Source organism: Dama dama, chromosome 3, assembly GCF_033118175.1.
Source record: "Dama dama isolate Ldn47 chromosome 3, ASM3311817v1, whole genome shotgun sequence".
In the NCBI taxonomy this organism is placed as follows: domain Eukaryota; kingdom Metazoa; phylum Chordata; class Mammalia; order Artiodactyla; family Cervidae; genus Dama; species Dama dama.
The window spans coordinates 24,492,372-24,517,650 of record NC_083683.1 but is presented as its reverse complement, the minus strand read 5'-3'; positions in this window follow the sequence as shown (position 1 = coordinate 24,517,650).

The following is a 25,279-nucleotide window of genomic DNA, read 5'->3' as shown; positions in this document are numbered from 1 at the left end:
ATGGTGTTAGAAAGTGTTCCAGTTTCATTATTTTACAAGTGGTTGACCAGTTTCCCCAGCACCACTTTTTAAAGAGGTTGTCCTTTTTCCATATTGTATATGCTTGCCTCCTCAAAGGTACCTCAAAGATAAGGTATCCTCAAAGGTACCTCAAAGATAAGGTATCCATAGGTACGTGGATTTATCTCTGGGCTTTCTATTTTGTTCCATTGATCTATATTTCTGTCTTTGTGCCAGTACCATACTGTCTTGATGACTGTGGCTTTGTAGTAGAGCCTGAATTCAGGCAGGTTGATTCCTCCAGTTCCATTCTTCTTTCTCAAGGTTGCTTTGGCTATTTGAGGTTTTTTAGTATTTCCACACAAATTGTGAAATTATTTGTTCTAGTTCTGTGAAGAATACCGTTGGTAGCTTGATAGGGATTGCATTGAATCTATAGATTGCTTTGGGTAGTATAGTCATTTTGACAATATTGATTCTTCCAATCCATGAACACGGTATATTTCTCCATCTGTTTGTGTCCTCTTTGATTTCTTTCATCAATATTTTATAGTTTTCTATATATAGGCATTTTATTTCTTTAGGTAGATAAACTCCTAAGTATTTTATTCATTTTTTTGCAATGGTGAATGGTATTGTTTCCTTAATTTCTCTTTCTGAATTTTCTCATTGTTAGTGTATAGGGATACAAGGGATTTATGTGTGTTAATTTTATATCCTGCAACTTTACTATATTTGTTGATTAGCTCTAGTAATTTTCTGGTAGAGTCTTTAGGGTTTTCTATGTAGAGGATCATGTCATCGGCAAACAACGAGAGTTTTACTTCTCCTTTTCCTATCTGGATTCCTTTTATTTCTTTTTCTGCTCTGATTGCCGTGGCCAAAATTTCCAAAACTATGTTGAATAGTAGTGGTGAGAGTGGGCACCCTTGTCTTTTTCCTGACTTTAGGGGAAATGCCTTCAATTTTTCACCATTGAGGATAATGTTCACTGTGGGTTTGTCATATATAGCTTTTATTATGTTGAGGTATGTTTCTTCTATGCCTGCCTTCTGGAGAGTTTTAACATAAATGATGTTGAATTTTGTCAAAGGCTTTCCCTGCATCTATTGAGATAATCATATAATTTTTATCTTTCAATTTGTTAATGTCGTGTATTACATTGATTGATTTGCAGATATTAAAGAATCCTTGCATTCCTGGGATAAAGCCCACTTGGTCATGATGTATGATCTTTTTAATATGTTGTTGGATTCTGTCTGCTAGAATTTTGTTGAGGATTTTTGCATCTATGTTCATCAGTGATATTGGCCTGTAGTTTTCTTTTTTTGTGGCACCTTTGTCTGGTTTTGGTATTAGGGTGATGGTGGCCTCATAGAATGAGTTTGGAAGTTTACCTTCTTCTGCAATTTTCTGGAAGAGTTTGAGTAAGATGGATGTTAGCTCTTCTCTAAATTTTTGGTAGAATTCAGCTGTGAAGCCATCTGGTCCTGGGCTTTTGTTTGCTAGAAGATTTCTGATTACAGTTTTGATTTCCATGCTTGTGACGGGTCTATTAAGATCTTCTATTTTTACCATCTTTTTAAATTCCATATATATACATTGGATACTGTATTGGTGTTTATCTTTCTGGCTTACTTCACTCTGTATAATGGGCTCCAGTTTCTTATTTCTTCCTGGTTCAGTTTTGGAAAGTTATACTTCTCTAAGAATTTGTCCATTTCTTCCAAGTTGTCCATTTTATTGGCATAGAGCTGCTGGTAGTAGTCTCTTATGATCCTTTGTATTTCAGTGCTGTCTGTTGTGATCTCTCCACTTTCATTTCTAATTTTGTTGATTTGGTTCTTCTCCCTTTGTTTCTTGATGAGTCTGGCTAACGGTTTGTCAATTTTATTTATTTTTTCAAAAAAACCAGCTTTTAGCTTTGTTGATTTTTGCTATGGTCTCTTTTGTTTCTTTTGCATTTATTTCTGCCCTAATTTTTGAGATTTCTCTCCTTCTACTAACCCTGCAGTTCTTCACTTTTTCCTTCTCTAGTTGCTTTAGGTGTAGAGTTAGGTTATTTATTTGACTTTTTTCTTCCTTCTTGAGGTAAGCCTATATTGCTATGAACCTTCCCCTTAGCACTGATAGCAAAAGCAGTTTTAAAGGGAAGTTCATAGCAATACAAGCCTACCTCAGAAAATAAGAAAAGTCTCACATAAACAATGCAATCTTACACCTGAGGAAAACTAGGAAAAAAGAGCATAAAACTGATTTTTTTAAAAAGCTTTAAAAAAAAAAAAAAAAGGAGAAAACACAAAACCCAAGGTTAATAGAAACTAGTAAAATATAAAGTTCAGAGCAGAAATAAATAAGATAGAGACTAAAACACTATAGAAAAGATCAATGAAACTGAGAGCTAATTCTTAGAAAAGATAAACAAAATTGATAAATCTTTAATCAGACCCATCTAGAGAAAAAAAAGGCAGCCCAAATAAAAATTTTAAAAAGAGAAGTTACATCAACACCATAGAAATGCAGAGGATCACATAACATTACTACAAACAAATATATGCTCATAAAATGGGCATTAATCTCCTCAGACTGAATTAGAAGAAATAGAACATATAAGCAGACTAATTCCCAGGAATGAAACTGAATCAGTAATCAAAATATTCCCCAAAAATAAAATTTCAGGATTGGACAGCATCACAGGTGAAATCTGCCAAACATTTAAAGAAGAGCTACACCTATCCTTCTCACACTATGACGCCAGCATCACCCTGATAGAAAAAACAGATGAAGACAAAAAAAGGAGAAAATTACAGGCCCATATCACTGATGAACATTGATATAAAAATCCTCAACAAAATATTAGCAAATTGAATTTTATAATACATTAAATGAATCATAAACCATGATCAAATGGGATTTTCCCAGAGGTGCAAGGACAGTTCAATATCTCCAGTTTAATAAATGTGACATACCACACTAACATAATGGAGAATAAAACTCATACAATTACCTTAATAGATGTAGAAGAAATATTTGACAAAATTTAGCATTCACTTATGATAAAAACTCTTAACAAATTGGATATAGACAAAACATACCACAACATAAAGCCATATATGAAAAACCCACAGCCAAGGTCATACTTACTGGTGAAAACCTGAAAGTATTTCCTGTGAGATCATGAAAGCAACACAAATGACCACTTTTACCAATCTTACTCAACATAATACTGGAAGTCCTAACCACAGTAACTAGACTAGAAAAAGAGATAAAAGGGATCCAAATTGGAAAAGAAGTAAAGCTGCCACTATTTGCAGATGACATAATGTTGTATACAGAAAAGTGAGAGTATATGAAACTAAAAAGATTTTGTACAGAGAAAAGACAGTCAATAAAGTGATAAGGCAGACCACTGAATGAGTGAAAATATTTTCAAACAATATATTTGATAAAGGGGTAATATCTAAAATGGGGCTTCACTAGTGACTCAGACGGTCAAGAATCTGCCTGCAGTGCAGGAGACCCAGGTATGATCCCTGTGTCAGGAAGATCCCCTGGAGAAGGGAATGACAACCCACTACAGTATTCTTGTCTGGAGAGTTCCATGAACAGAGGAGTCTAGTTAGCTACAGTCCATGAGGTCACAAAGAGTTGGACACAACTGAGCAATTAATACCCACACTTTCAGTATCTAAAATATACAGAGAAATCATACAGCTCAACATCAGAAAAATAAGCAACCTGATTAAAAAATGAGAAGAGGACCTGAGTAGACACTTTTCCAAATAAGACATACAGATGACTAACAGACACCTGAGAAGATGCTCAGTATCACTAATCATCAGGAAAATGCAAATTAAAACCATGATATATTACCTCATACCTATCAGAATGAATATTAGTTTTAAAAAAAGCCAAATAACAGGTGTTGGCAAGGATGCGAAGAAAAGGGAACCCTCTGCACTGTTGTTAGGAATGTAAATTGGTACAGCCACTATGGAAAATTGTGGAGGTTCTTCAAAAAATAGAACTACCATATGATTCAGTATGGATCACAAGCTGTGTGAGTCACAAGCTGGAATCAAGATTTCCAGGAGAAATATCAGCTCCCTCAGATATGCAGATGATACTACTCTAATGGTAGAAAGCAAAGAGGAACTAAATAGCCTCTTGATGAGGGTGAAAGAAGAGAGTGAAAAAGCTGGCTTAAAACTCACCATTAAAACATCTGAGATCATGGCATCAGGTCCCATCACTTCATGGCAACCAGAAGGGGAAAAAATAGAAGCAGTTACAAATTTTCTTTTCTTGAGCTCCAAAATTACTGTGGGTGGTCACTTCAGCCATGAAATTAAAAGGCATTTGCTCCTTGGAAAGAAAGCAATGCAAACCTAGACAGCGTATTCAAAAGCAGAAACATCTCTTTGCCAACAAAGGTACTTATAGTCAAAGCTATGGTTTTTCCAATAGTCATGCATGGATGTGAGATTTGGACCATACAGAAGGCTGAGCACTGAAGAATTGTTTCTGGAGAAGACTCTTGAGAGTCCCTTGAACAACAAAGAGATCAAACCAGTCAATCCTAAAGGAAATCAGTCCTGAATATCCATTGGAAGGATTGATGCTAAAGCTGAAACTCCAATACTTTGGCCACCTGATGCAAAGAGATTATTCATCAGAAAAGACCCTGATACTGGGAAATATTGAAGGCAAAAGGGGAAGAGGACAGTAGAGGATGAGATGGTTAGATAGCATCACTGACTCAATGGACATGAATTTGAGCAAACTCTGGGAGATAGTGGAGGAGAGGGAAGCCTGGTGTGTTGCAGTCCACGGGTTTGCAAAGAATTGGACATGATTTAGTGACTGAACAACATGATTCAGTAATTCCACTTCTGGGCTTTTCCACAGAAAACTAAAGACATTAATTTAAGAAGTTATATGCATCCCCATGTTCATTTCAGCATTATTAACAATAGCCAAGGTATGGAACCAACCTAAGTATCCATAAATAGTTGACTAAAGAAGATACAGTATGCACACACACACACACACACACACACACACCCCACTATGGAATATTATTCAGCCATAAAATGAATGAAATTTTGATTTTTGTGACAACACGAATAGGCCTAGAAGTTGTTATGCTAAATGAAATGTCAAAGATAGATAAATATGGTATGATTTTACTTTTATGTGGAATCTAAAAAAGCAATCAAATACAGCAAAACAGAAACAGGTTCATAGATACAGAGAACAAACTGGTGGTTGCCAAAGGGTGGAAAAGATGTGTGAAGTTAAGAGGTACAAACTTTCAGTTATAAAACAAGTAAGCCACAGAAATACAATGCACATTATAGGGGATATAATCCGTAATGCTGCAATAACTTTGTATAGTGACAGATGGCAACTAGATTTACTGTGGTGATCGTTCTGAAATGTATAGAAATGTCATCATTATTGTACACCTGAATCTACTGTAATTTTGTAAGTCTATTATACTCACTAAAAAGAAGTCAGTCATAGACAATGGCACCCACCATCACCCGTGTCCACATGGTAACAGGCGCTCCCAAGAATGGCTGCAGCCAGGGTCTGTGACCCCAACGGTGAGTCACAGCCACCTCCCACCTCACTGGGAGACTCTCCATGACCAGAGGAAATTCCTGGACCTTGGAACATCTGCTGTTTCAAAAGAAGGGAGAGTTCCTAGAGAGACCGCAAGTTAACTCGTAGTCTTGAAATATAATATATAGCTGCTGAAGCACCAGTCCTCATCTCCGTGTTTCAGGAAGGAGCAGAATTAAGGCAAAAGATTTGGTCTTGACCAACAGTTCCCCTTTTAAGGATTCTTCCTGGATGTCTCACCCAACAACTTTTGTTTATTTCTCACTAGAAAGATCTTGATCACATGGTCAGTATAGCTATAAGAGAAGCTGAAAATATGGTATTTGGTACCCTGAATAAAAATTGGGGTTCTACTACTGAAAAATATTAGTCATATTTTGACCTCCCTATAAATACTGTACTTAGATGTAGTCTACAAGTGAGAACTATTCTACCATTTGCAGTGTAGACTTGGGCAACTCCTTTAGCTTACTCATATCTCAGTTTCTTAATCTGAAGGTTTAATAAGATGGCCCCTTTCATCTCTAAAATGAGCATAATTTATGACACTGCTGATGAGTATATTAACTAGGGGTAGTTGACATTATTAAATATTCATAGATTTCAACTTCAACTGACCCCTCTTGATACTCAGTAATGTACACACAACTTAGTACATTATTTAGAGTAATTATCTAAAGCCTCATCAGTCTCCTCAAGTCTGAATGTTATTCTACCATCCACACTGGGCAGGTGTGGACCCAGACTAATGAAATCTGGTAGACACAGACCAGCTCCTAACAACTGGTTGGTAAGAAGCAAGCGGCATCATGAAGATACCTCTCAGGATAGTTGTTGTACTATCTGTTTGATACTGAAGAGCCACCACATGCCTGCTGATGAGGAAAATCACCGTTTGGAATGCAATGCTTTTTCTATATTTTGATTCATCTGTCATTTTCTTCACATGCATCTGTTTGAAGACCAAGTATTGGAAATATACAAAAATGTCACCAAAAAAAAGGTTGATGGTGTACCCATTATGTTAATTAAATTCTACTCCCTTATTTTTGTTCTAAGAAATTGCTAAATGATCTAAGTGTTAAAATTAAATGGTTGATCCTGACAGTAGGGCCATTTCACAGTAACAGTAGAATACAAGAATATGTTAAAATTAGAATAAGCTAAGAAAGCATTATACACTCTGACCAAGGTGGGAAAATTAGCTGAAATATCTGCCAAGAGAAAATGGAAAGTTCTAGGATACCAGATGTCTCTGTGGGTTCCAAATTTGGAATTCTTTGTCACCTTTTAAATCTTCCTTCAGAAGTATCAAGGCTTACGATGCATGTGGTTTGGCATATGGGCTGTTATTTTGCATTTCTAGACTCTGAGTCTGCCTTTCAATCAGCATCCAAGCTATTTTGCTAAGTTCTATGATATCTTAGGATACATGGCTCTCAAGAACATGGAGGAAAGAAATAATGACATCTTATTTCCCCCCTTCATTCTATTATGAAGATCTGCAGAAAAGATTTAGGGTCCAGGGAAACACAACCACTATCTTTCATCTCTTTCTGGAAGCCCTTGTGAATACTTTTGTGTGTGAAGGAAAGAGTTTTCATTTTTTAATATTAAATTATCACAGAGGGCAGTCTGGGATCCTCTCTAGTCATCTCTCTTTACCTCCAACGCCTCCCTGAATTTCCCCACTGAGAAACCAGCTAAGCCACTTGTACCTGATTTCAGGTGATCAAGACAATGGGACAATGTAATATGGAAACGTTATTCACTTAGAAATGAGAGTTAAACTGAAAGTGAACAAGTGATGGGAGATGAAAGAACAATTAAAATCTAGAAGAACAAGACCTCTAATAAAAAAGGTAAAAGAAGCACCCATTTAAAAACCAAAACATTAATTTTCATTTACATCTCATTTTTCTTGATCTAGAATGGCAGGAATACTTGGGACTGTTAGCTAGATATAATATATTATGTTGGTGGAAAATTACTGATTTGTAAACATCACATAGCACCCTTGAACATGCCTAACTTACGTTTGTCTGCATTTTCAATTGTTTAGAAATCAATTTTCTAAACAAAAATAAAGTCTAAATGGATACTTTAGACTTTTCAATACTTTCAACTTATCAATATCATATGAATAATGTGAAAGGCCTAAAAAAATATCCTTTTCTTCTATCTGTGGAAAAAAACTGCTACACAAAATTGAGGTTAGAACTGTTTTTTTTATCAACATGCTAAAATGTGATTTTTAAAATAATGACAAACCTCTTTGGAAAATGACTTCTATAATGAAAAATCAATTCTGGCAGGACCATTATATATATAGTTAAACATTCATGGGCAAGGTGGAGCAGCCTACAGAATGTTTAAAAGTAGAAACAAGAGAGCATAAATGTCCTACATCATAAACTATATTCTGGCAGAGGCTAATGGGTCCTGAATTTAGAGAAGATAACCAAAAGTTACCAGATAAACAGTTTTCTTCCTTTTTATTTTGCATCCAGACAGAAGCAGCTATAGGGGAGAAGAATGTTTTATAAAAAGATAAAAGCATAATTTGAAGGTAGAATCTCTTAACAAAAATGAGCTGAGAAAGCCTATAAATGGGAAGCTGTGAATTGTATGTGGCAAGCTATGGAATGGTGAGTTAAAACTGCCTTTCTCTCCAAATCCATAACAAGGAGATTTTCTGATTGGAAGACTTAAAACCCAGGTGAACATTCAGAATATTTCCACTGCTGAGTCATATGAGATGGAGAGAGATGTCATGGAAGTCACAGGTTGGGAAACCAGAAAAACTTACTCAATAGCCTTTCCCCCTTCTTCTCTGCCATAAGGAATCAGTCATCATGTCGGGAGAGGACAGTGTGTCTAAAAGCTTAGCCCCAGGAGATGTCTCTGGCTTGTTTAATACAATGCTAGCAATCATAGCCTCTTTTGCTAGTTAATTTCCAGGCTAATATTCTGTGCATCTTTTGGGCAGAAATGGGGGACCATGTGATCCAATTCTCCCAATAAGTTACAAAGGAAAGCCTAATAAAAAGCCTGGGAGAGACTGGTCTTCCTGACACAAGAAAAGCCATTTTCCTCCAGCCCATTCTCTAAAGAAAACATGAAGTCGTGAGATCATGCTTCCTCAGTAGCCATCTTGTAACTTAAGGACCAAAACATCCACAAGCTGAGGATGGCAGAGAAGAAAGATGGAAAATTAGTTCCTTGTCATGAACTTTGGGTTTCTTTACCAAATCTAGAGCCACCTACTCCCAGAATTCTCACTCTGTGGGAAAACTAAAGGCCTTCATTTTTGAGTCTCAGTTAGTTGAGAATGGTGTAGCTTGCAGCTGAGTGACGCTAACTGATAGGAACATAAAGACTGTAAAACAAGAGGATTCTATGATTCTATGGCTAGAGAGTCACCACAAACTTTGCAAGGGCCACCGTGGAGAAGAGAGTGCAGACCAATATATAAAGTTCTGCTAATAAACAGAGGACAGGGAATCACGTTCAGGGGTCCATCTTTTTTATTTCCACCTCTGATAATGAAGTTTTCCACCATCAATTGTGAGAGGACACATGCTGTTCATTAACAGAAGCAATCCCAGAGATGGAAAAATTGCTGGTAAAATAGTCAGCAAATTCTTCAATCAGTTCTGTATCATGCCTGTGACATTTTATTTCATTTGGCATTTCTATCAATAAGTTTATGAGAAACAGACATTTGTTTCTAAGAGACATCAGGGAATTCAGTAATGCCTAAAGATTTCCTAAATGATGGTTCATATGCATTGAGCCTCACATATGTTTCATGGTTTCACTTAAATATGTGTGTGTAGACACACAGAAACATGCTGAGATACACAAAGACAGATTGTATTTAAAGATTTAATTCTCCTTAGATTCTAAATTTTTCAAAGTCAGTGAGTGTCCACAGTTTAATGCACTTACTGGATAACTAGTGCTAATTGACAAAAAGGAAACTTCCAAAATCAGATAAATATTCAGTTCATGCTATGACAAATCTAGACAGCATTTTAAAAGACAAAGATGTCACTTTGCTGACAAAGGTCCATCTAGTCAAAGCTGTGTTTTTTCCAGAAGTCATGTATGGATGTGAGAGTTGGACCATAAAGAAGGCTGAGCACCAAAGAATTGATGGCTTTTCAGCTGTGGTGTTGGAGAAGACTCTTGAGAGTCCCTTGGACTGCAAGGAGATCCAACAATTCCATCCTAAAGGAGATCAGTCCTGAATACTTACTACAAGGGCTGATGCTGAAGCTGAAGCTCCAATACCTTGGCCACCTGATGTGAAGAGCTGACTCGTTAGAAAAGACCCTGATGACGGGAGGGACTGAAGGTAAGGAGAAGAGAGCAGCAGCAGATGAGACTGCTGGATAGCATTACAACTCAGTGGACATGAACTTGAGCAAACTCCAAGAGACACTGAGGGACAGGAAGGCCTGGCGTGCTGTAGTCCATGGGGTCTCAAAGAGTTAGACACGACTTAATGACTGAACAATTCGCTTTATACTGCAGGCACATTGTATTGTCTAGGTCTTTATATAACTTCTTATACTTATAGTCAGTACAATGTTTTGTGTTTCCTTTAGTATCTGAGGAAGTAAAAAAGGGTGATGCTAATAAAACGTAAATATAAATACAATTAAAATGCAGTTCTCTGCATAACCTGAAGCTGTTTTATCATCAGGCCTTCATTCTCACTTGGACTCTGTTTTCAATATGGGATAGTATAAATTTACTTAGCTCTTCCTTTCCTAGAAAAGACTCCACCAATGCTGAACTTCGGTCTTTATCCTTTTGCCTTATTATGAGTATGAAAAGTAGGCTGGAGTGTCTTTTTTTAGAACAAAAAAATTTTCATACTTGCATAACTCATGCAGTTGAAGTGGCCTGAAATCAACAGTCCCCAGAAAAGTAACTTTGAAAAGACACTGAGGCTGAAAAGCACTAACTGCAAAGAAGTACTTTGAAAAGAATAGTAAGGAAAGTCTCCTGTAAAACTGTATGGGAGAGGTAAAAATACCTCCAATGAGAAGGCATTCACTTTGGAAACTTTATGGTTTTGAAAATTTTATACATCTAAGTTTTTTAATTCCTAAAGTTTTCCTGAGATTACAGATGTTTAAAGCTCCCAAATCGGTTTTGCAATTCTTTGTAGGAAAATTTAACTTCCAGAATACTTTCCTCACTGAATAAAATATTAGGACAATTAGTCGGCAGAAGAAATAAGCAAGGATTGAGCATGTCTGAGTCCCCAAAAAAGGGTAAAGGAAAGGTTGGAGACAGAAGCAGAAAGAGGAGGCAAGGAAGAGACAAGTGCATTGGGTTTGGAGGAGCAGGAGTGTCAGCAGGTAGGCAGCAAGGGCAGAGGACAGGAGAAGAGAGGTGATTTAGGGACGATTTCTCAAAAGCATGAGAAAGGGTTTTCTCTCTAAGGGAGAGAATAAAGTCCTGAGAAACTAAAATTTAGTGCTCTCTCCATCACTTTGTCTCTAACTCACATTCTTCTCTCTCTCTCTCTGTTTCTCTGTCTCTCTGTCTCTATTTCTCTGTATCTCTGTCTCTGTGCTTGTCTGTGTCTATCTGTCTGTCTCTCTCTCACACAAACACAGACACACACACAAGAGAGGCCAATGGAAGGACCCTGCAATTCCTATAGGACCTGGTCTGGAACAAGGGAAGCCTGTAGTGTCTGTGTGTGGGCAGATAAGGGGAGCCGTTGTGTCAGTGAGTGTTCCCAAGAAAGTATGGTTGCTAACAGGCTCCCAGGCTCCCCTGGGACAAGGCCTTGGGCACGTCACTGTCTGATTATGGCAGTTATCTCTCTTACGTTCCCACACAACCCTCTGAAGACTTGTGGGAATTCCATCTTCCCTTTTTCTTTTTCTTATTTGGAAAATATTGCCATGTCTGTGTTCACTTCCTGTGTTCTTATTCCTGGGCTGGGTTAGGTCTTAGGAGGTATGTCCTGGCCTCTGCCTCCTTCCCTCTGCTGATGGTTGTTTATAACACAGAGCCTGCTTTCCTCTTTTATCCTTATCATCAAACAACTTCATTACCTACATTTGCCTATGGTCATATGGTGTTAATGAAACCCCGAGCTCACACCCACCAGGGTGGGTACAAGTTGGGTGTGCTCAGTTACAAATACAAACCAGGGTGATCTTCAATCATCTGACCCAATCTCAAGTGATTCTTTGTCCTTGGACCTTGGAAGACAGTGACTAGCTCTAGACTGAGGTTCATCAATGAGGACCCTTGGCTAAAAAAATTCTGCCCAACTTGAACATAAAAAGATCTATTGGAAGAATATGAGGATAGAATTGATACATTCCCAGAACTGACAGAAGAATAGAGGAATAAAGCTCTGTGCTGGACAAGAAAGAGAGTTTAGGGAACTAAGAAAGATAAATCTCAGCAGTGGCCTCATGTTAGGGACATCCAGATCATCATGAGTGAGCACCAAAGACCACTCTTTTATTTGATTTAATTAGTTACAATTCAAGGGGCCAGTAAAGACCTTCTGATGGGCTAAACAGAGGTCACGTGCCTTCTCAATGAGGAGAGAGCGTCCAGTTCCATCAAGCTCCAGAGTAAAAGATATGAATCTGGATTTTCCTGCCCTGAAAAAACATACACACAGAAGAGAGATGATTCCCAAAAATAAATTTATGATGCTGTGGAAAGCTCTGAAGGAATGCTGAACCTCCCAAAGTTATAAAGATACATTACACAGGGCCTCCTTTCTGCTTTTACATAAAGATATCTCCTAAGGTTCCCCAGTGCTGGCACCTGGTAGGTGCTTTAATATCCATTGACTGAGTGGAATATCCCCATCTCCCAGAGGTCCTGATGAAAGGTGGTCCTGGGCCAGATTATCTGAGAGATTGTTAATGTTCAGAATAAATCCCCTTCTGGAGCCTCAGTCTAGGGCTATGCCCAACCAATCCCTAAGGCAGAAAGGTCCAAAGTAAGATGTAGATTAAAGGAAAACCTGGAAAAGATGAGGATCAAGGCAAAAATATCAATCTATTTCTCTCTCTTTCTCTTTAGCTGTATATCAAATTTTACTTTTATTACCTGCCTTTGGCAGAACAGAGTCTTAGTGCTTTTACTGTAAATTATTTCAATATCACAAATATTATAAAAGATCATAGTACAATTAACCCTGAAGAGTTGATAAAACATTCACTGTTGGGATTCAATTTGTTTGGCCATTGCAGTGTATTTTCTTTAGGGTCTTTCCAAAAATAATCTTTTCTTTCTGTTTGATGGAACGAAGAGTTATCACTGGGAAAATGAAGATACATTATAGTAAGCTCTTGTGGACCTAGCATTTAAGGAAGATTATGAACCCTTCATCATTTCTATGGTATCTTTCTATTATTTGCTGGACAATTACTCAAACATATTCTGGAATATAAACTTTTATGTAAGAACAGTTTTAAATAAAGAAAACTTTCCTAGTTTTGTGACTAGTTGTGCCACTAAATAAAAGATATCTATTTTTTCATGGAAACTGATTATAATCATTTGTAAGTACTATTTTCATGTTCCTTTTCCTATCATTATTTCTACAAAAGTTGAAGCAAATGGTTGAAAGAAATTTTGTCAATCAGAATCCCTACTGGGCATCTCTTATTCCTAAACAATGCTAGAATAATCATTAATAATGGGCAGAGAAAGCAAAAGTAGAAAATGTGATTATAATTATTGTATTTCATTTTTTATAAAAATAAATGTTTAATTCTAACAATTTGGAGAATTATTTCAACATTATGTATGATCAAAGTTGATCTATGTATGCTGTAAATCAACTGATAAAAATTAAGAATATAAATTGGCAACCTGATTTCATATTTTTTTTTTTTTACTCTAGAGAATATAATGTCACCTTGTGAATATTTGTACCTTCTGTCTCCTTCAGAATTAAAGTCACCTGATCACTCAGCTCTTATAATCCTTGCTGTGATTCAGTTCAGTAAGATGCACTGCAATTTTGAAGTTGAGTACTATGTTAGACAGAACAAGACATACAAAAGAGAATAAAATTCCCTGCCCACCAAGAGCTTATGGTCTGATAGAGTGAAGAGGTAACTACAATGATACAAGCCAAAAGAATAAGTGTCCAAGTGAGATGCAAAATTCTGTTTTCAAGTAAATAAAGGACAATCCTGTGGAGAAGGAGAAAATATGTTTTCAAAGTTGCCCAGTCTATCACAACATATATAAACCCACTCATTGGCCAGATGTCTGTAAAGGCCACTGGGTCATGGCTCCTGGGAAACCTTTGGTTTCAGATCTCTGTAAAATTGCAGGAAATAATGTTTCCAATCTCTCTGTTTTAGAGGCTTATTCTATGGGTGGATCGTCTGATATTTTAAAGGATCAACTTTTAGGAAGACACTATAAAAATGAAATTTGATTAGTCAATCTCTTTAGCATATGTAAAAATGTTATGAGTACTTCCACATAGCTCTTTGTATAAAAATCATCATAGGGTTTAAAATGTCACCTTATAGTCTTTATAAACTCTATAAAGGAAAAAAACTCTTAAATGAGAAAGGGTTTGTCTCAGGTACAGAATCAAAATGAGTAGAATTGGTAGTGCAGATGAAGACAGACCCATGCTCTGAGTGACCTCTGGTTCCTTTCCAATCTTCCCAAAGAATCACTACAGGTCTGAGAAATAAGGTTATTGCATCTTACTCTATAAATTTTTATTGAAAGGGTTGGAGATGATGAAGGACAGGGAAGCCTGGCGTGCTGCAGTACATCGGGTCACAAAGAGTCAGACACAACTGAGTGGCTGATCAACAAACAAGTTAATAGCGAAAGGTCAAGAGTTAGTTGAAAGTTGGCATGTAAAGTCTGATGGGCCATATTAGGAAGAAAATGATGAAAAAATAAAAATAAAGTTACATAACGGGCATGATAGTCATTTTCAAGTATTTAAAGGGCAGTCATGACCCCGGAAGTCAGTACTTGGACAAAAAGTATGTGCAGAGCTAAAGTGAGCAATTTTGGTTGATTAGGAGGAATACTTTCTAACTAGGATAACTTTACAAAATTGGAGTGGTATATCTTAGAACATAATAGTTTTCTATCACTGGTAATGCTCAGATGGAGAGGGCGGGGAAAGAGGAGCAAGAAAGGTAGGGAAGGGGAAGGAGGAAACAGTAGAAGCATTTGTTGAGTTCCTAATCATGTGCCAGGCTCCACGTTAAGGGCTATACATGTGTCATCTCAGGAAATCTTCTGTATATACAACCATAACTCTATGTTGTATATTACTATTTCCATTCTATAAAAAACAACCCACAACCTGGGTCATGGAGGATATAAAAAACTTCCCCAAGGTCACACAGGTTGTATGCAGCTAAGCAGAGATTTAAATTTGACTCTGACTTCTAAGTCTATAATATTATACTTTCTTTCACTAGAAATGTTGTGAAAAAAATTTAAGCACTTTTTCCCTGGGACAGGGAAATCAATGATCTATGGGTTTTGTTGTTCTTTAACTTTCAAACTTGGAGATTATACAACTCAACAAATATAAGGCATAGATAGATTAAATGATGGTGAGTGCTATTGATTCTAGTGACTGCTAGAACTGTGTTTAAAACCTACTTCCTGGATCTCTGCCAGCTCAATGCTCTGTTCACAATTAACATTCTGCCTTTCAAGTATGGATCCACGTATTGGGAAAAGGAAAGGGTGAATCAACAAGGAAAAATTCTCGTGGACTATAGGTGAAAACAAGCAGAACTGGAAAGAGCAATTAGCCTCCCAAATGACGGGACAACCTAGTTTTAAAAAAAGCATGCAGAAAACGATCTTATTTTTCATAAGTATGTGAGAAAGCACATTATGATTTGAGAAAATCTGAAATGCTGAAAGACACGTATGCTAGATCCAACACACACTCAATTTCTCTTTGACCAGTAAGAAAATTTGAATGGTAAGAGTAATATGATAATTCTTCCCTGGACTTGTTAAACTCTTTGCTAGGTGATCTGTCTCATACTCAGCATTTCTTATTTCTTTCCATATTTGTTTTGAATTTAAAGTACTTTTCACTGTTTTACATCAAATCTTCATAATAAACCCATTCAGTAAATAAAAAAATGTTATTAGCCTGTGTGTATTTCATAAGTAAGGAAATTGAGGCCCACAAAGGTGATTTAGATGAGTCAGAGTCCCATAGCTGGCGCATGACCCAGCTGAGACCAGGCTCATGTGCTAACTCACAGAGCAATGCTCTTCCTCTGACACCACACTGGCTTTCTCGATTCCAGGACAGGGTAACACAGAGGTCTTCAAAAGCAAGTACAATAGGTATATGGATGTCTTATAGTACATTTCCTTTATAACCTACTTTGTTTCTCAAAAGAGAATCTAACTTCGAGCATTATAAGTATCACAATTACTTAATCCATCTAGGTAGTATTTTTTTATGTGGACCATGTTTAAAGTCTTTATTGAATTTGGTACAATATTTCTTTGTTATGTTCTGGGGTTTTTTTGGCCATGAAGCTTGTGGGATCTTAACTTCTCAGCCAGGGATTGAACCCACACCCCCTGCATTGGAAGGCAGATTCTTAACCACTGGACCACCAGGGACGTCCTGCATCCAGGTAGCATTTTTAATGTCTCAAATTTATATCTGTTTAAGGTATAAAAGGCATCATCAACTCAATAGACACGACTATGAGCAAACTCCAGGATATAGTGAAGGACAGGGAAGCCTGGCATGCTTCAGTCCATGGGGTTACACAGAGTCAGACATGGCGGAGTGACTGAACAACAAAGGTAACTTAGAAATAAAGACAAAAGTGCATATGTGCAAACTTCTATATGTAGATTAACCTATATGATCATTTGTAAAAAGAAAAAGTTGCTAGATAAAATCACCAAGTAGGTTACATTTACAAGGAAATGGGAAGAGACACATTTGTAATTTTAACAGGGTTCAATGGCATATCCCAGTTGAACATGATTTTTAATTTGATGTTTTATTGTGTTTATAAATATCTACTTACAGGTCAATAATTAAGAATTGAAAACAGTGATTTTCTCAAGGGCAGTGAGGTAGACATAGTATGCACCAGTAGACCAGGTGCATTTGTAGACCTCAGGGTCCAAAGAAGCAGATTCCACCATGAATGAGACCAGCAAAGCTAATATTGAGGGTTTGAAAGGCTACCATCATCTTTCATGAGGCCAGGGAATCCAGACTCCCTAAGAAGGCAGAATGGTAAGGAAAGGAAAAACTGGCTTGTATCAGTTGGAGATGGCAGGTTAAAACTCTTTCTTTCCAACCTATTTTATCCTTTGCACATAGTAGCAACTCCAGAGGGACAGTCTCCCCACCCACTTTGAATTACTAAAGCAAGCATGCTGAAAAGAAGAAAACATATTTGGATTATTTCTCTTATCAACAGAAAATAAACTTCTTACTTATAAAAACTAGAGACCACAATTGTTACCCTTCATAGCAACACTGTAGTAAAAAATTCTGCTTCTATGCACCCCCCCAAAAAAGTCTATAAAACAATTTAGGAATAAAAAATCATGTCAAAATCTCAAATCTAAGTAAGAGATTGCTAAAGGTTATAAGCTAATTCTAATATATGTTGGATATTCACTTTCTTGAGGATGATGGAATATAATGAACAACCTTGGGACATTCTAACCAATGGTGTGAAGGCTGAGTTTCCCAGGTAACAACACAATAGATACTCTAGAAAACTTGATTAAACCAACAGGGAAGAAGTAATTTAAAATGAAATAGTGCCAAGGAAAGATACTACTCGACATGGTCTCCATTGTATATATAGCCCACTCCTTTTAAAGTAAAATACTCCAAGAAGAAAATTTATAAAACCTAATAACAAAAGAACATATGTAGATCCTGGAAGCATCCACTCAGCTAAGAGGCAAGAAATTAAAAGTGTGTATATACTCCCTATCTTAAAGATTACTAAATAAAAGCTCTCTGGGGTTAAGTCTTTTTTAGATTTCCTGCATTGGCAAGTGGATTCTTTACCACTAGCACCACCTGGGAAGCCCAAGAGAGAGAAGCAAATTTCTCAAGGTTATGCAACTGACAAATGGTAGAAATCATTTGACCTAGTTCTCAGGTCAATCCACACCAAGATGCCTACCCCTAGACCTGGGGCTGAAACATGCATGTCAGGGGCCAAGTGGCCACCTGTGTGAATGGAAATTTCCTAATTTGTTTCACTCAGGCCCAACAACTCTGCTGACACTGCTGTGGTTCGGTATGTGGATCCAGTAGATTAGGAGAAGGGTCTGAGCTCTAGAAACAGACGTGGTGCTTAAGCCATGGGTTTTGACATCAGAGATTATTAAAAACTGAGAAGACCAAAGAGCTCACAGAGTCCTGGGAAATATGCATAGTTAAGAGCTTCAAAGGGAGAAAATAACAGGGAAAAACTTAGCTTCCAGCAAGAAGACCAAGAAGGAAAGCCCTGAGTGTTAGAAGGACACTCTGGAAAAAAAATAGTTTTATAAAAGTCCAATGAGGAGACATTTCAGGAAAGGAGTGGAAACTCTGCAAAATATGACAGAAAGTTCAAGTATTATTGGACAATTTTCATAGGATAAAATATTTATAGGACAAAAACCAACCTCAGAAACTCATTTCTAAACCTAAAAACAAAGACTTCCAGACCCTCTAGATAATGAGACTGTACCCAAAGTAGACAAGACCCTTGGGAATGTTTTTTTTCAACTTAATATTTATGAAGAAACTACCATACCCCTGAGCCTGGCCACAAATCCTGTGGACAGGAAGTGAGACCACACAGATCTCTTCTGTTCTTTGTGCATCATCTAATGTAAGAATTCCAACCCTCTTCAAACTTCCTTGGCTCAATCACTGTTCACAGTGCCCCTAAGCTGTGTCTCATCTGAGCTCCCAAAGCCACCCTGTCATCTCCCATGCTCATCAGCTTCTCCCTCCCTTGCTGCTCACCACTTGGGTGATATCTGATAATAACAATAGACATAACAATTCCCATTTATGGAGTATCCACTTTATGTGCCTTATTTCTAATCCTCAGAGCAGGCCCAGAGAGGTTGGGGAAGTTGCCCAAGGCCCCGCGTAAGGAAGGAGCAGAGCCAGGATTCCCATCAGTCGGTCTGGCTCCCCAGCCTGCCTCTCCACCTCTGTACCATACATAGAACCCCTGTGAAGACAAACCATGCCAACTTTGCTCCTACGGGCAGGACTGGCACAGCTTCTGTGAACACTGTGAACATGACTTCCCTTCTTTAATATCGGAAGACACTGTCTTCTCTTTTTTTTATTAATTTCATTGCAGTATATTTGCCTTACAATGTTATGTTAGTTTCTGCAGTATAGCAAAGTGAATCAGCTATGTGTATACATATCTTCCCTCTTTCTGGGATTTCCTTCCCATTTCGGTCACCACTACCCTCTCTTCTATATCTAGGTGAAGGCTAGAAATCTTCGCCTATAAAGGTTATTATGTTTGCTTCATTCACAAATAATGACTCTAAGTGGCACTTTCATATCCCATCGCTGACAATAATGCAAGCACAGTCCCTCATCAAAGACTCCCCCATCATTTTATGAAGTAAGGCCTGGGGAGCCAGCCCCAGTGCACCCATGAACTTGTTCAGGCATGTGTGAGTCTAAAAGAGAACACAACCTAGACCCAAACTAAAATCACTGTCACATAAATCTGCTCAAAATCTAGTCGGATGGTTTTTAAATACTGAGCTGCAAAGAAATTTGAGCTTTAAGAAAGGGAGACAAGTTTGTAAAATATGACTTATAGGACAAACAGGACTGGGGGCTACCATAAATAGAGAACCCAGGTCTTCAGCTTGGGACAGATTGGGAAAAATTGAAAAGTATCTGTTTTTTAGCAAGAGAGGTCTTAAAATGCTTAAATGCTCAAAAGATATTTGCCTTAAGGGAGGAAGAATTGGTTCAAAGGGCCAATTTAGGGTGATCTAGCAGCAGCAGCAGAAATTAGAGGGAAAGCTAAGCAAAGTTTTATCAATACAAAGCTTCAGCTAATCATAATTTGTAACTTAAATTGTGAAAATGCCTCTGTTTTCTCTGAGAAAAATCATTAGGTAATCAACCCAGTCTCATTTTCACTGCAGCTACCCAAAATTTCAGTGCCAAGTTTGAGGCTTAATTATAGCAACAATAATTAACAATATGGATCTTTACAGGCAATGTCTTTATTTCTTTTTTCCCTTCTAGAAAGTGTACATTTACCTTATTCCTATTCAGGATGGAGGAGCCTGGCAGGCTACATTCCATGGGGTTGCAAAGGGTTGGACATGACTGAACAACTAACACTTCCACTTTCTTTTAAACTTAGGGGGACAAATTTTCATTGCAGACAAATAATGGAGGAGGATTGACAGATGATGATAGATAAGTAGCTACATAGATATATGATTGATAGATGATGATAGATAAGTAGATGTAATGATGACTGAGAGATCAAAGACAAATCAGTACCGAACAGGAAGAAACTTGCCAGGCTTTGTGACTCATCGTGGGAATGTGGGCGATTAAAAAAAATTAAAAAAACCAAAACCAATTCCCAAGTTTTCTAGCTCTCGTGACTGGAGACAAGGTGGTGTCAATCCAGACTGAAAATACATCCTGAGAAGCTGGGGAGGATAATGAGTTCAGTCTGTACATGTTGAGTCTGAAAGCCTGGAAATATCCAGTAGGTAGGGCTTCCCTGATAGTTCAGTTGGTAAGGAATCCTCCAATGCAGGAGACCCTGGTTCGATTCCTGGGTCGGGAAGATCCACTGGAGAAAGGACAGGCTACCCATTCGAGTATTCTTGGGCTTCCCTTGTGGCTCAGCTGGTAAAGAATCTGCCTGCAGTGCAGGAGACCTGGGTTCAATCCCTGGCTTGGGAAGACCCCCTGGAGAAGGGAAAGGCTGCCCACTCCAGTATTCTGGCCTGGAGAATTCCATGGACTGTCCACAGGGTCCCAAAGAGTTGGGCACAACTGAGCGACTTTTACCTTCAGTTAAATATAAACTCTAAAGCTTGGAGAAATGTTCTGAACAGATGTATGGACTTTTTTAAGCTGCAGTGTAAAGAATGAAGTATAACATGAGAATGAAAGCAGTCACCCAGGGAGAACTCCCCTCTTCCTGGACTTAACCATAGTCAGAGTAGGAACCACCCAAGAGCAGAACTCGTATACACTCGCGTGGAAGGGAAAACAACATAGGAAATTGGCAAAAACCTCTGAGAGCAACCAAGAAAGCACAGTGCTTGGAAAATTAAAGAATCAAGGTGTCAGATGAAGCACAAAGCTAAGATTAAAAAAAAAAAAAAAAAAAAAACACTGAAAATGCTAAGACATTTGGGGGCAGTTAGAAATTACTCATGGCCTTGTGAGGAGTTGACTCAGTAACATGATGGGAGCAGAAGCCACTCTTTTGAGAAGTACAGATGGGAAGCAAAGAAGATGCAAAAGACGCCCCCAGAAATCAAAGAATTTGAAGGCGACATTAAAAGCAGAGGCGGGCTTGTCTTTGCCTTCTGGCTGGAAGTCCGCATGGAGAGGAGGGATCGGTAAGGGCTGAGGGAGGTTAACGGGAGTGCAGGCCACACTCCGTCACCGCGCGGTGTCAGTGGCTGAGGGTACACAGAGGGGCAGAGAGAGCCCGCAGAGCAGGAGCGGGCTTGGGATGGCGTTGAGAAGGCCACAAAACGCAACTCCCACAGGAGTGGAATCTGGTGGGTGCCACTGGTGTACATGAACACAGGAAACCTTTCTCAGAGAGCCAGTACTCCAGCCAACACCGATGCCCAGCTTAGTCACACTGCATTTAAGCTAGAAGTGGCCCAGGGAAGCTCAGACCGCGAGCCCCTGCCTCCAAGTCAGCAGTCTGGTAGCATCACGAAAGAACTTCTCTTAGGAAAGGGGACACGCTGTCCCAATAAGGAGTATAACTTTGACTTGAATGACCATTTATCCAAATGATGACTCTAGAATAACACAAAAAAAATAATTTTTAAAGTTTAAACAACTTCATACTTAGAATGGATACATTTAAGATTTGGAGGGTTTTTTTTTCTGGTTTTATTTTTTCCACTATGAGGGCAATGGAGGTTACAGTGTAAGATGAAATCAATTATAAAAAAGCTTTTTAAAGAACATTCTATCTTCGGTACACGTTAAATATAGTGAATAAATTTTTACCCTTCTGTGCTTGCAAACAAAATGTCCTTACAAATACAGCCAGTATAATGGTAGAATCTATGTTGGAGAGGCTGATAGTAAAAGAATGCCCACATTTTAAATTAACATGAGGGACTAACAAATCGGAAAGTAGGTGATGGGGATAAGGAGGGCAGAGAAAGTCATTCCAGGTGGCAGAATTTCCAGAGGGGCAGAATCTTTTTTCATGAAGGTGGGAGAATGATGGAACTAGACATGCAATTTTGTAGAGAAAGCAGAAAACTGACACCATCCTTCAATTCTGTGGTTCCCTGCATTTGAGGAGGTGCCGTGAAAAAGATACACTCATAAGAAAGCTATATTTTATTCTGGTAAAGAAGTAGCAAGAGCATTCTGTAAAGAAAGCGAGGATGTAGGAGAGCTGGTTTCTGATAGAATGAAGTTTAAATAGGCAGCAATGGAGTTTTGGTCCTCTCTCACAATAAGAAGCCTAGATTGATACCAGGCAGGAGATAACTGCAGAAATGAACAAGTCTAGGGCATAAGGGATGAGTCAACTCTGGTTTTTCAAGAGAATTCTGGCATAAATGTCTTGAGTACAAACATTAGTTGAGGTCCCAAATAAAGGTGGAGGCCTTGTGAAGCCAGCAAAAGTTCACTTAATTTGAAATCACCAAGGTCAGACCAGGCCAATCCCTCTCAGGCAGAGAGGTCTGCTGTGTTGCTTTTGAGGCTGATTCTCGTAAAGGTCCTGGTTAGGCACAGATACAAATGTCTGAGTAGATACTCGAGGCCAGAAGCAGTCTCTGCGATCCTGAGCACCAAGCCCAAGCTACCTTCAACTCTCACCGTCTGATGGCCACAATCTCCATCAGCTTCCATCACTGACCAAAGTGCAGGCATTTTCTGCACCTCCAACCCCTTCACCACCTAAAGTTTCTTATTCTCTTTCTCCATCAGACCGGTTTTGTAAAATATTATCTATTATTGAGAATCAAATATTGACCAGGGTGAGAAGTCAAGTATTTAAGAAGTGGGAAAGGCTTCAAAGCATTAAGCAGTAAATTCCGGAGAGATTTCATAGGTCAGTCAGAATTTCTAGAGAGAGAGCCAGACATTGTGGAGAGAGAAGAACAAAACAAAAAGAGCAAAGTGGCAGAAATGTGGAATGGTTTGCATTTTTTTAACCTCAAGAGTCAGAGTAGCCAAGAGCACAGAAAGTCTTACTAAGTAGAAGCAAAAAGTATTCCTCAAACTCTGTTGTACATATCCCACTCCTGGTTGCTTCTGCCTGATCAAAATGACGTTACATGAAGAAAATGCCAATACGACTCAAATGGTAATCAGAGGTGGGATTCCTCCTGACCTTGTCAGTTTGGATGTGGGAGAAGCACTAGGGCAGTTTTCAAGTTGGCTGCGTGTTGGAATTACCTGGGAGCTTTAAAAACACTGACTTTTTTAAGTTTCCCAGGTGGTGCTAATGAGTATCCGAAACAGAAAACCACTGGACTTAGGAGTTTCCTGAGGTTTGTACCAGAGAAAAAGAATGTTGTCCTGAAAGGGAAGAATATCACTTGTATATAAAGGAGTTAATTTAAGCTTATGCTTATGTTTCTTGTGTTAACTTAAGCTTGTGTTTCTAAGTCCCATGAAAACTTTGTTTCTCTTACTGGTCCTGGTTAAGTAATAAATCAAGCAGTAGCCTATTGCAAGGATTCAAGTGATGCCTACAACAGCAACACCTCTAGGAAGAGAGCTGGAGAACCCTGGAGTGGGAAGCAGTGGATGCCCCCTCTCTTGGCACCCAGGCACAGGAATGCCATTGGGGAAAGCTTGGGCACTCTCCCTGCCCCTCTCATCTCTCCAGAGGACCAGGCGCATGCCAGCTGGGGAATATGACAGGGAGTCCAGGTCATGTAGTGAGTAACCATTGACTTATTCATGTCTTCTGATTTGAAGACATAGTACTCGTTCATGATAAAAATAACCAGCATTCCACTGGAAAGGTGATGCAGAACTGAGACGAGCAGACAATGAAGTTCTAGGGGCAGATAGGCAGTCAGAAATGATATGGTGTGGTTTAGAAAAGGAAGCAGTGAAGGGCAGATACAAAGCTTTGTCCCAGATAAATAAGTGTAGGATGTTCTTTTGGTTCTCAAAACTTTTGAAAATAATTCTCTGATACTGGTAAGTCATTTAAGAGCCTTAAGAATGCAGCTAACCCAGGAAGGAATACCTGGTCTCAGAGGAGTTAACTACCTGCCTATCATAACCAAAGACTCATTTACCTAATTTAATGCCTAAATTCAGGTCCCTCCACAGTGACAGTGTTCGACCAGATTTCTAGTGTTCTTTCATTTGATGACTTGGTTTCTTATTTGTTTGTTTATAGTTTGTTATTTATTCTTATCCTGGCAATGAAACTTGCTACATTATGTCAGATGTGTCCTTCTCTGCATAGAAGAAGCAAATAAGCTCTGAAGACTTAGCCGTGACACCACATCTAAATCATGCAAGACTCAATTTTCAAATATTCCAGATGAGACCAACTATTAAGCAAATATTGCACAAAGAGGATTTAGGAAATTTACACATGGCTTTTAAACTGTGACAGTATAAACTATTTATAGGAACTTCTGCCTTAGCCAAGATGACAGTTAAGTCCCTAAAAGAGCTGATATCTGTACAAGTGACCAGACCAGTGCCAATGCCTGGTAGGTAGTTGACCCTCAGCTGTGTTAGTGAAAGCTGAATCTGAATCTTACGCTTAGAAGGAAGCAGTTGACATGATTCTAACCATCAGAATGGAAAGTGAGAACATTTGGGAGCCGATGACTATGCACTTTAAAATTAGAAATGCCAAAAGAGGCGGATGGAAGGTTTCGTCAGATGTGGTTTGGCTGTTTCAAGCACAGCTTAAAAGGCAGATGCCAGAAATCACTGCAGGAGATTGAATACAATCTACCAGACTCACAACAGACAACCTACTCTGCCCCTGCCATCACTACCTTTACTTATCTCACTCCCTGTCTATTTTCCCTTTCCACTTTTGTGCGCCTTTCAGCTCTAGACACTCCTGTCACTGTCCGAAATTGCATCTTACCTCTTCCGCCTGACAGGGACTGACACCTTTGTAGTTCTGATATTTGATAACGTACCTTACTTGGCTCAGCCTTGGGAAGCCCCATTATCTAAGAATCGGTCTCACAACCAACACCAATGTGGATCAACTTCACAAGCCCGGACCTAACAACTTGAATCAGATACTTTCCTTAGACTTTAGACAGCCAATGTCTTAAAGTTCTGGGAAGAGAAAACCATGTTGCATGATGTCTCCATAATAAATAATAATAGGGATCAACAGGTCAATATGGATGGTAGACTCCTTAAAATAAAATTGTATCA